Source organism: Gossypium hirsutum, chromosome A13 (genome assembly GCF_007990345.1).
Source record: "Gossypium hirsutum isolate 1008001.06 chromosome A13, Gossypium_hirsutum_v2.1, whole genome shotgun sequence".
NCBI classification, from domain to species: domain Eukaryota; kingdom Viridiplantae; phylum Streptophyta; class Magnoliopsida; order Malvales; family Malvaceae; genus Gossypium; species Gossypium hirsutum.
Genome location: NC_053436.1, coordinates 103407478 through 103421117, shown reverse-complemented (window position 1 = coordinate 103421117; position 13640 = coordinate 103407478).

Sequence of the window (13640 nt, the reverse complement as noted above, 5' to 3'; positions counted from 1 at the left end):
ATTTAATTTATAAAAATAATATAAAATTTAGATTTTTTCTTCGAGCAATTGAAAATATGTTATAAATATATCATTTTATAATTAATCATAATTAAATCATATAAATTAAATTATTTATCATATTTGTATATAGTAAAGTTGATAAATATATATTTGAGTAATTATAAGTAGAATTAAGTTAACTCAAAGTATTATTGGATTGAAAATAGGAATAAATTCAAACATAATCCACATATAATGAGATTCAAACCCAAAATAAAATTGGAAGAGAAACCACGCATTGTAATTGCGCATGGTGAAACTTGAACTTGGACATTCAAAGTCTCAAAGCCTTAAAACACGTATAACTTTAGAGCTATTAAAATTTGTTTTTCTCTTCTTCTTTTTTATCATAACACTAATAATTCTTTATTGAAATGTGAATCTTTTAATGTGTAGACTTGACACCTGTGGGTATTGTTGAGACAATTAATGAGGAGTGCTAAGGAGCAATGCCCATTGGTGTTTGGTACTGTTCAAACTCATAACTTGTCTTATTTGTTAGTCAAAATATTTTAGTTGTATGCTTGAATCTTTTTGAGGATTTTGTGCAGAAAATCCTGTGCTTATTATTGAAGAAGAGATTAAAGCAAGTAAGGTTATTTTTCAAGGATCCTTATGTGATCTACTTACCTTATATATATAATATATGGGTTGATTTTATGATCCTTTGTATTTGTAACACCTCTAACCCGTATCCGTTACCGGATTAGGGTTATGAGGCATTACTGTATAAGACACAGTTCAGCACAATCATTCCTCACCTTTCATACACCAAAGAATTAATAAACATTTAAAATTCATCAAATTCAAATATCCACAATTCACTTATTATAAATTCGAATACATGAGTTATAATTCCAATTCAGAAATAATCATACCTTACTGAACATGTATCGCAAATAAGCACATTTCAAAAATTCCAAGTAATTCAGTTCGAACATATAGCAAAACCCAACTAATCATGTTCCATATTTACTAAAATTCGAACCAAACTTGTATATATCAAAGACATGTTCACATATTTAATAATTCCAATATTCAATTCCCTATATCCATCACATTAATACCATTTTCATAATTAAATCATATTCCATTATATATCATTACACTTCATACTTCGAATATATGCCAATTTCTATCTCATTAATCGTATATCAAACATATCATTTGCTAACTTCTGCACAAGCTCATAATAAAACCAATTGAATCATATTACACAAATTATTATGCAATCGCATATGAAACTTAAATACATTATAACATGACCGAACATACTAATGATGCATATATACAAGTGCACAATTCATCCTAAAAATAAAAGCCATACTTAACACTAGAACATAAATAACACTCCAGTGTGCATCTAATTCATATCTATATTAATATATCTAAACTTCATATTTTATCCTATTAACTAATCTTTATTTTGATCTCACCATTATCAATATCATAAGCATATCAAATTGAATTATATATCATATTCGAATTTACAACCACACATGAATGTATACCTATATTGATATTAGCAACAACTTGACATTTTTAACTATCCATTTAAACTAACCCAAAACATACTTAATCATTACCATCATTTACCATTTGAACCCATACCAAAACAATCATAAAACATATTCATTACTTAGCACCTAGCCACCGAACCTGTTAAGTTAATATACCATCATCCATCGCTTTAATTATACCACATTTCATATTTCCAAAATAAGCTAACTATTAAAATGACTACCAGAACCAAACTCATTAAACATTTTAATTAAGAACATGTAAAACCAACTTAAGCATAATAAGCAAGCCATTTTCGCATGGCTTTAAATACATACTCATTCAAAATAATTAACTCCAAGATTAGCCTATACATGCCACATAACCGAGTCTCAAAATATTATTTACTGAAATGATAACCGGTTAGTGTAATGTCGTCTCCATCGACTTCCAACCTAAGCAGATCTCTGAAAATCTATAAACATAGGAAAAACACACAAAATAAACTTTGGGAGCTTAGTAAGCTATAAGCAAATAAATAACTCAATGACAATAACAATTCAATTACTAAACCAATTTATACTATCATAATCACGTTTAACTTCAAACTTATAATTTCATATAATACATATACTTTTATTTTGCCAAATATCCATACAATTAAGATTAATAAATCATTCAAATTCCCAAAGCCACAATATCAATAATTAACCGAATATACATAAACTCATATACATATATTCATGGATCATTTCATAATTATTCTTACTTTATATCATTAAGGCCGTACATAATCATTTATATAAGTTTGCACACAAGTCTCAATATGATATCAGTATACTTAACCTTTGGACGAATGTACTGTACCTATTATCAAGGTAACATTCAATTTCAAAACCATAGTACTATTATATGATCAAATATATACACACCCTGTAACACCCCTCACCCGTATCCAACACTAGGACAGGGCTCGAGGCATTACCAGACTTAAACATTCATAAACATATAAAACCAGGTGACCAAATTTCGCCCAAAATTAAAACTTTTAGAACATATGCTATCGTCCCTTATACAAGCCATCGAAGCCTATAACCTACATTAAGATGGTTCGGGACAAAACTGAAAACTTTCGGTAAACTTTGGGCAACTTAATAAGTTTCTAGCTTGGAGTGCCATACGCCCGTGTGGCTTGGGGCACGCCCATGCCCTTAGCCCATGGGCAACACTGACTTTTAAACACTGCCATGGCACACGCCCATGCTGCCTGTCCGTGTTCAATACTGACTTTGGGACACGGCTATGGGACACGTCCGTGTGACCTACCCGTGTCCTATACTAACTCAAAATTTTAAATGCAGGGGACACACGGCCATAGCACACACCCATGGGAGGGAACTGTGTGTCACACACGGCCTAGACACACGCCCATGTGTCCAACCATATGGACCCTAATAGGCTATTTTCCAAGCCTTAAGTCACCCCTTTCTACTCCTTATACCATTATACTATGTTTTCTATCTTATAAATTAAACATCCATGTTCAGGGCACTAACAACTTATTACTATATCACACATTTATTCCATAGCCATGACCACCTCAAATGGTCCTAAGGCATTCACCATGTACATATGCCATATACTTCTTATACATAGAGAGCAAGCATAATCACATACACACATCATAAGACATTTACACATATCATGGATGAATAGGCTTCCAAGCCAAAATCATTATAAGCCACATCTCATGGCTACATACAACAAATCATTATAAGCCAATACATTTGGCTAATCACAATGACATCAATCATAGAAAAACTAAGTCCCTATACATGCCACTCACTTGAACACGTTTAACATATACATGTCAATACTCCAAGGGTAAAGGCTCGATAGTGTGATACTGCCTCCGACGATCTCCAACCCCGAGCTGACCTGTAAAAACTAAAAAAAAAATGGAAAGGGGGAGTAAGCTTTACACTTAGTAAGCCCATATGAAAATAATAAGCATTATAATAACATGTTTCCTTAGGTAAAACAACTATAATTATACTTTTATTCATATTCTGGTCAAGCTGTCTACTCGAGTCATAGTCGATAAATTATTTATATCTCGAGCTACGAAACTCCAAATTAATATTTGTTAATTTTCCTAGAAACTAGACTCATATTCTTCTTATCATAATATTTTCAAAATTTTTGGTCTAACCAATAAGTATAGTTTATTATTCAAAGTCTCCCCTATTTTGTTGTTTGATAGCTTCAACCTTTCTTCACTAAAATTTATTTATCTCATAGTAAGAGGCTCGGATAATGTTCTCGTCTCTTTCTTCTGAAAGTAGAATCATTAAGGATTTTAGTCATATAAATTTTAACTCATAATTATTTTTTTTACAATTTCTAGTGATTTTCCAAAGTTGAGACAGGGGAGTCTGGAATCACTCCGACTCTGTCTCACAAGAATTCAAATATCTCATGATATAGAATTCTTTTGTTTACACCGTTTCCTTTATGTGAAACTAGACTCATTAAGCTTGAATTTCATAATTCATTTAGCTTCTACTCAATTTCCACTATTTTTAGTGGATTTTCAAATTCAGACCAATGCTGCTATACCAAATCTGTCTTAGTGCAACAAGATAATAACCATCACAAATTTGTCATAGAAATTATTCTCATAAATATCATTCATTCATTTGCACCATCGTCATAAGTCCATTTCATTTCACATGTCAAATACATGTTCATGGGTTTCGAGTACTTATCTGTGCTATCATTTAGCACTGCACTCATCCAAACATGATATCTCATATGCATCATAATATCATATAACATACATTATGTATCATGGCAAGAACCTTTTTATTTAATTTCTCATATTAATCTCGTTGAATTTCTCGGAATCTCGATGGATATCCCATTCACCGTCAATTTATACAAGTGATTATTTCATATGCGCACTCCCGCGAACCTCACATCTTATGGCAAGATTACCAGTCCAGGCTAAATCCCCTGTAATATAAACTCATGGAGTGATGTCAGGATTACCAGTTTAGGCTAAATCCCTTTTAACGACAAGCACTCTCAATGAGCTTGGATCTGAATTACCAGTCCAGGCTAAATTCAGACCCCAATCGAATTACCCGTTCCGGCTAAATCCATAATGCATACATATTCTTCGAGAGGCTTGATCATTCAAGGAACACCCGTCCGGGCTAGATCCTTTCTATATTTGAGATCAACAGACTACCCGTCTGGGCTAAATCCTTTTTTGCAACACATGCAAGATCTCAAGTCATGCAAGCCATGGTTTATCCATCGAATTTTCCTTTTTATTCAACCGAGATTTTTCTCTTTTCATCAAGTATCTCATTATGCATAGCCGCTCATGCCATGTACATCCAATTCAACACATTTCCATGTTTATTTAGGCATTAGTCCATAAGATAAACATGGTATTACACATAATTATAATTTGGCATTTGTTACAATATATAATCTTCATATAAACTAAATAAATATCCACCACACAATGTTAACACATCAATTTAAGTTCAAGTATGAACAATAATAATATCATTGCATTATTAATGACATATGAACTTACCTCGGTTTCGAGTACGTCTATTTATTTCGAGTTTGTGCTTAACCTTGTTCAACCTCGTTCTAAGTCCGAATCTTGTTTTCCTTGATCTATAATATCACATTTAGCCTAATAATTAGTCACCTTATTCATAGGGGGTCCAAAAATCATATTTTTATAAATTTTCATTTTGACCCTTAAACTTTTACATATTTGCACTTTTTTCCCAATGCTCGAAAATTAAAATTCATCCTATTTTATTATGTTTTATGACATACTGATCATTTTTCATAACTATGAAAGCCCCCAATTTCCACTAAATCACCCATTTATGACCAATTGTACAACTTTTACAAAACGGTCCTTTAGGGCATTTTCATCGAAAACCGCTTAGTAAAAGTTGTTTATTAAACACCCAACACTCATTATCTACCATTAGACATCAAAATACAAGCATGTCATTCATGGGTAGATTTTTAAACATAAACCCTAGCTCAAAATAATGGTAAAAATAGCTAGAACATGTTACCGGGATTTCAAAAATGTAAAGAACTTTAAAAATGGGGCTCGGGATCACTTACAAATGAGCTTGGAAGCTTGAACCAAACCCTAACCATGGATTCCATGGGGGTTTCGGCTGGTACATGGAGAAGATGACCAAATTTTGGCTATTTTGGCTTTTTAATTCTTTTAATTATTAGTTTGCCAAAATACCCCTAACTTAAAAATATTTTATTACACCCATTTCATGTCTATTTTTGTCCAACAATTAAATAATGCTCTAATTACATTTAAGGACCTCAAATTTAAAATTTCATAACAATTAGACACCTCTATGTAGAACTCAACTTTTACACTTTTTACAATTTAGTCCTTTTAACCAAATTGAGTGCCCAAACGTCGAAATTTTCGAACGAAATTTTCATGAAATCATTCCATGAAATCGTATACCATAAAAATATAATAAAAATAAATTTTATTAGGTCTGATTTGTGATCTTGAAACTACTGTTTCGACTTGGCCCTAATTCGAGATGTTACACACCCATAAACATATATTCTTGAATCAAACTTTAATATCTCATAATTATACTTATCATGTAGCCAAATATACATATGTCTATACCAAAGTATCATACACTATTAAAATCATAATATCAATGCATAAAGTCGAATCTTTAAACACTTGTTTACATATACTCATGTATTAAACCTTAATACCATATAATTACACTTAACCTATGGCAAAATATACTTCACAATTACTCACAAATTCAAAATAACATCATACATATATTTGTATCACATAACAAATAATCAGCTTACCTTATTTTCAAGGAAATAACAAGCTAACTCATACCTAATCATTTAGCTCGTTTAATGTATTCGATTACCACATCAGCATAAGGTCTTTTAGGCATAAACTTATAATAATTCACCGGCATAAAGCCTACTAGGCCTAAGCCTGAATGTCACACCGGTACAAGGCCTGCTAGACTCAAAGTCTGATTTTATACACCGGTAATAAGCCTGCTAGGCATAAGCCCGATTTAATTCACCAGCACAAGGATTGTTAGGCTCAAAGCCCGAATATCACTATTATAAAGTTGTCTCATAAACAATTCATATATCAAAAATTCCAGATATTCCATATAGTTTGTACGGACTTTCAAATGTTATAACTCAGTCGAAACGAATGCATGAACATAGTTACCATGCTTATACAAATTCGGCATTAGCATATATTAATTCATATATTTCATTTCAGCATATATACTTTGTATTTAATTAAAATTAAGTACATTTATTTGCTTATAAACTTACCTCGGACGATGAAAAACCGGTACGGATCGGCTAGTTGACAAATTTAGTTCTCCCCCGATCTAAATTCAATTTTCTCTTTTCTTGATCTAAATTAATATAAATTAAACTTATTAAATCAAATATTCAACCAAATTCATCCTAAAACACACAAATGGGAAAATTACACTTTTACCCCTGATATTTCACATTGTTCACAATTTAGTCCCTATTGCATAAAACACAAAATATGCAAAACCTCACAACAACATAGTTAGGCCAAATTTTCCTTATACTCATACTAGTCCATATATTTCATTTATTTCACATTTTAGTCCCTCAATTTATTATTTTTGCAATTTAGTCCTAATTACTTAAAATCATCAAAAACTCCAATACAAAACATGCTAATCTAAAACTTATCTTGCATATTTCATCATCAAACAACAAAAATAACAAGCTCTCATCAATGGCATAGCTCAAAATATTCATCAAAATAAAAAATTTAAGCATGGGTCGGATAGTACTCGAAGCAACGATCTCAAAAACGTAAAAATTATTAAAAACTGAGTCTAAAATGCTTACCAATTTAACATGCAATTTTCGAACCTCATTTTGCAACCATGGATGTTTTTCTTTTCTTACATTCGGCTATATGAAGGAAAATGGACTAAAATCATGGTTTTTGGTTTTATTTAATATATCATTTACTAACCATTTACCTTTTTAACTTTTAAAATAATGCATAATTTCCTTTATGCCAAACCATTAACATCCACTAACATATTAATGGTATAATTTCCATTTAAGGCCATCATATTTAAAAACCAAAGCCAATTGACACCTTTAATAAATAGAATGTAACTTTTGCATTTTACGCGATTAAGTCGTTTTTACTGAATTAACCACTTGAACGATAAAATTTCTTTACGAAAATTTCAAAAAACTATAATATCGTGCTTTAAATATTAAAATAATAATAAAATAAATTTTTTTATGTCAATTTGTGGTCTCGAAACCACTGTTCCAATTAACCCTAAAAACGGGCTGTTACAATATTCTTATATAAAAGGTAATTATTTTGATGAGATTTGAGCTGATTGTGATGGATTGAAGTTTGCTTAGTGAAGTTAGAATCATGCTCTAAATATGAAAAGCTTGTTCAACCTTAATAGAGGTTTTTTTGTTGAGACAAGTATGAGAGAAGTGCCTAAAGTAATGCCATGACTAGAGGCCATTGTTGTTTGGCACTACTCAGCCTCATAACTTGCCTTATATGAAGTTGGCAATTTTTGTTTACAAATCTTTAGGTTGTGATCTTTACTGATTATGTGGACGTGTGTAAGTCTATCTATGAGATCCAAACCTATTATAAGAATATCTTGAAGACTAGTTTTGATTGGATTAAGCAAATCAACTTCTCTATTTTGAGGAGATTGGATTGGATCATGTAACTTGGTAATATATTTTGAAGATTTGAAGACTTATCCTTGTCATATTGAAGATATTACTTGGTTGGTTATCTTGTTATTTTGATAGGAAGATTGATTGTAATTGTTCTTTACCTTAACAAGTTTTAAACTCTTATACATTGAAATGCTTGTGTAGGTAACATGGTGCGGAGAAGTTTAGCACTTATCCTGTTATTTAGAACTTCATTTTCAAAGTGTATTTTGCAAGTAATCAAGTGTGTCACTTAGTTTTTATCCTAAGGTTTCAAGGAGAAATTTTAAAGGAGAGTGATCTAGATCTTAGGTGAAAAAGTGAGAATGTTAATCCATGAGTGTTAGCGCTTGTAATCACTCGTTGTACAATATATTAAGATAATATATTATCTCTCTGGACAAGGCTGCAAAAACGCATGAAAACTGAATTACGCAAACATACCGAGTGTTCATTGTTTTTCTTCTTTGTTCTTCACCGTTGCCTCAAGCAATTGACACTACTTGTAGCACTGACACTACTTAATTCCTTGCAATTATTGTTTCAAAACTTTCAATTGATATCAAATTAGGAAGACTGTTTTATCAGGGTGGGAGCCACCTACGAAAGAAGTAAACAGAGTTCGAATCATCATATATTGTAAATAAAGATAAAGCATCCAATTTTAATTCCAAGATATGTTAGCTTCAATAGTGTAAATCCACAAGAATTCAAGCATTGCTCATGGGACTTGGACCATTCTTAAGACAGTCCACGAAGTTGCAGATTCTTACCACCAACACTGTAAATATTGTGCTCATAGGTTGATTAGTGGGAATCAAAGGCCATTGCCATGGCCAATGGCCATCCACTAAGACATTAAAGTCTCGATCTAATTACCCTTTAGGACGATGGTTAATTATTCATCAAGCCCCTTTTAAAATCATTTAATACATTGACAACATGCATTTGCTATTCTCTTCATTATTCTTTTTATTAGATTAAAAACTTGATTTCCATAATTTCTCGGTCTCACATTTAATAAATAAACAAAGGATGATTTATACAATGCTTATATTTAAATTTTAAATCCTTTAATTTTCAATATGACATGAATTACAACATTGAAAATTTTGGATTCAATAAGCATATCTTTTATAAATATTTTTACATAAAAACTTTACATTTACTTTATGAAAATTTTTTAAAAATATACACTTCTGAAATTTTCTATACTTTAATTTCTGATACATTGAATCTTTCTATTTGAAAATCTTGGTGCTTCTATTTAATTTGGTTGCAAATGGTAAAATAACTTTTTTAGTTCTCAATATTTATATTTTTTTATCAATTTAATCCTTCTCTTTAAAAGTAAATATTTTTTTTTAAAAAATAATTTTCCCATGCTTTAAATGAAAACATAAAAATTAAAAATATTTTTTTAAAAATTTAAAATTATAAAAAAACTATTTAAAATTCAAAAATAAAAATTCATTTTAAATAGGGCAATTAGTCACTTATGTTATCGTGTTGTAACATTTTAGTCACTGAGCCGTTAATTGTCGCTAACGGTGTAACGGTGAGCTGACGTGACACGTTAAATTATCATTTCAAACAAAAATTTTAGGATAAATTATACAATCAATCCCCATATTTTTTTCATTTTGAGCAATTTAATTTTTTTTAAGTTCTTCAAACTATTTTTTTCTTCTTTTTTTTTCCGTTCTCTTCTATTTCTCCCTCTATTTTCTTACCTTCTTCATTTTTTTAACATATCAAGAAGTCGAATTGGCTGTGAAGAAAGTAAGAAGTCGAAAGTCATCATTGCCTATAACCAAAACCCAAAAACTCATGCCATGCTTTTTTCTTCACCACCAATTCGACTTTCTGATATGTTAAAAGTAATGGAGAAGGTAGGAAAATAGAGGGAGAAGTAGAAGAGAATGGAAAATAATGAAAAAAAAATTAAAAGAACATAAAAGAAAAAAATTAAATTGCTCAAAAACAAAAAATATGGGGACCAATTATAATTTAACCTATTTTTTTGTTTGAAATGATGATTTAATGTGCCACGTCAGCTTACCATTAATGACAATTAATGGCTCAATAACTAAAATTTTACAACATAATAACGTAAGTGACTAAAATATGACATTTCAAACATAAGTGACTAAAATATAATCTAAGGTAAACAAAAGTGACCATAGGTGTAGTCAAAATTCAATTTTTCTAAATCGGATTGGACTGGCCAATTAGACCAGTTGGATTGGGAATAGGTTGGGGAATCAGCTCGGTGAGAGGTAAAAATTAGATGACTTGCAAATCATCAAAGATTGGTTGAATCAAACTAAAAAATCGATTGAGAAGATTTTTATTAATTTTTTTAATAATTTATTTGCTTTTGACCAGTCAGACCATTTGAACTAAAACCTATTGGTCTGACCAAAATCTGGTTCCAAAAATATTGCCAAAATTTCAAAAAAAAATTATATTATTTATTCATTGAATGATAATAAGAGATGTTTATCAACTGTGTAACCCAACTAGCCTAAGTAAATAGCTTTTTTATTGTTATAAATTTTGTCAATATTTTTGGAACTAGACCACAGTCGATTCATTCAATGCAAATAAATTTTTAAAAATAAAATTATAAAATTATAAAATATCATTATAACTATTGTTGAGCCCAATTTATGCCCAGGCCCACACATATACAAAATTAAATAAAAAAACTAAACCCAAATATAAAAACACCTATTAAAACCCAATACAAAACAGAGTTAAAGCCCAACAGATTACCCAAAACCTAACCCACATCTCTCAACCCAATACACAAAACATAAAGCCAACCCAAAGCCCCAGCAGCAGAAGGAAATCGGCGCCGCAAGCTTCGAGTCCAAGCAGCGTACGACGCGCCAAGCTTCCGAATCGTGCGCTACTCCATGCCACGCTCCCACGCCTCCGAGATATCTGCAAGGGCAAACAACAGTAGAAGATTTTCATTTTATTTCTAGGCTATAAAAGGGGGATTTTTTTTGGAAATAAAGAGAAATTACAAAGAGATAATAGCAGATTTTTTGAGTAATATTTTAGTACGACCCAATAGAAACAAAGGTGATTATGAATTTTTATTCTTTTTCGAGTTTTAATCCTCAACCCCTTGTTACGAATTTGCTTTTTTTTTCCTTTTTTTTCCATATTAAAACAAAGTTTTAAAAAATAATAATAAAAAAGGATTGTAAGAGGGCCTTACCTGGCTCGTCGGCCACCGCGGTGTGCGTTTGGGGAAGGTGGAGCCGCGACGATGGGCGATCTATGCCCTTGCGAAGGGAAAAGGGGAAAACCCCTCTTTTCTCCCTCTGATTTCGGCTCAAATGAGCCACAAACAAAATAATAAGGTTTTGGGATATTTGATCCCATGGGAACGGCACCGTTTGAGGTGGGTTGACCCATGCCTTTTTTGCCCTCATGGGTAAATTCTGCGTTTGATTCCCCACTTCTCTTTTATTGCGGTTTTGGCCCCAAAAATCCCGTTTTATTTTCAATTACGCCCTATTTCGATTATTTTAGCCACTTTTATCATAAAATTAATTATTTTTAGTTTTTATTTTATTATTACTATTTTATTATATTCTACTATTAATTGTAGTATTATTTTTTTTCCTTTTTTATCCTATTTTTGTTATACTATTTTTATTATACTACTATTTATTATTTTTATTACATTACGTTTGTTTTAATATTTTTTTTACTATTTATTTTAAATCATTATATTATTATTATTAATATTTTTATATATTTTATTAAAATTTAACTATTTTAAATATAGTTTGTTATACCCTTTTTTATTATTCCTACTGTTTACTATTACTTTTTTCCTATTATTACTTATACTATTATATATATATATATATTCGTTTTCCCTTTAAGTGTAATTATTAATAGTCTTATCATGTTATTATATTATTTCTATTATTTGTTAAAAATTACCACCGTTATTATTACCATTTTTTTATACTATATTATTATTGTTATTTGTCTTAATTTAGTATGGTTTTTTAATTTTACTTTTATCATTGTGTTTAATATCATCATTAGCATGTTATTTTTATTCCCATTATATATTTTTGTATCATTAATATCATTATTGCTATGTTTATTATGTTATCTTTTTTACTATGGTCTTGATTATTATTATTAATTCTCCTTACGGTTAATATGTTTTAGGTGTTAATACATGCACTATCAAGTTTATTATTATATTGTTATTTCTTATGTTGCATACTATCATGTTTCTTAAATTTTTAAATTACCCAAATCCGTTCATTCAATTATTTATTTTCAATCATTTTTAAAATAATGGCAATGTTGGTATTTAAAGAATTCAGAAGATCGTGCCCTAACGTACTGGGTTTCGCTTTCTTTGTTTGTTTTGAATATTAGAATATTCCTTTACCAGTTCACTCTCAAAATTTTTCAAAACGAAGGCAATGCCCGGTATTTAAAGAATTCAAAGAATCGTGCCCTAACGTACTGGGCTTCGCTTTCTTTATTCGTTTTAAATATTCGAATATTCTCTTAAAATTAAAACGCATGTTTTAAAGGTAATATCACATTTGAGGGTCAAAAATGTTGTGTTCTAACGTACTAGATGTAATGTTTTACCTCAAGGTGAGATGGTCTTTAATACACATTTTGACTTACCTAAATGTTTTAAAAGCCAATAAAATGAGGATCGTATTTTGAACTCTGTCTAAATCTTTAGTTTTTGACATTTAAGACACTAATTAGTCGATTAAGTACCAATTTTGGGCGTGTCGAGGGTGCTAATCCTTCCTTGTACATAACAGACTCCTGAACTCGTTTTCTTAAAATTCGTGGACCAAAATGTTTTATAAGGTGGCCCAATTACACCTCAAAAAATGATTGGTGGCGACTCCCAACTTTCGTTTTCAAAAGTCGATTCCCGTTTTCAAAAAAATGGTTTCGACAACTATCATTCAAGTAGTTTTTTTTAGCTTGATTCAAACAATTTGTATCGGTTTGTAGGTTAATCGATTTTTTACTTCTTATTAGACCAATATCTCAATTAATTCCTAGTCCAATCGGTTCAGTCCAAACAGACCCAAAAAAATTATATATTTAAAATGATTTTTTTATTTTTTATTTGAATTTTAAATAATTTTTATTTATTTCATTATTTTAGATTATTTTAGTTTTTATGTCTTGATTTAAAATATGATTAAAACTTTTTTTATTTACTTTTAAAGGATAAAGACTAAATTGATAAA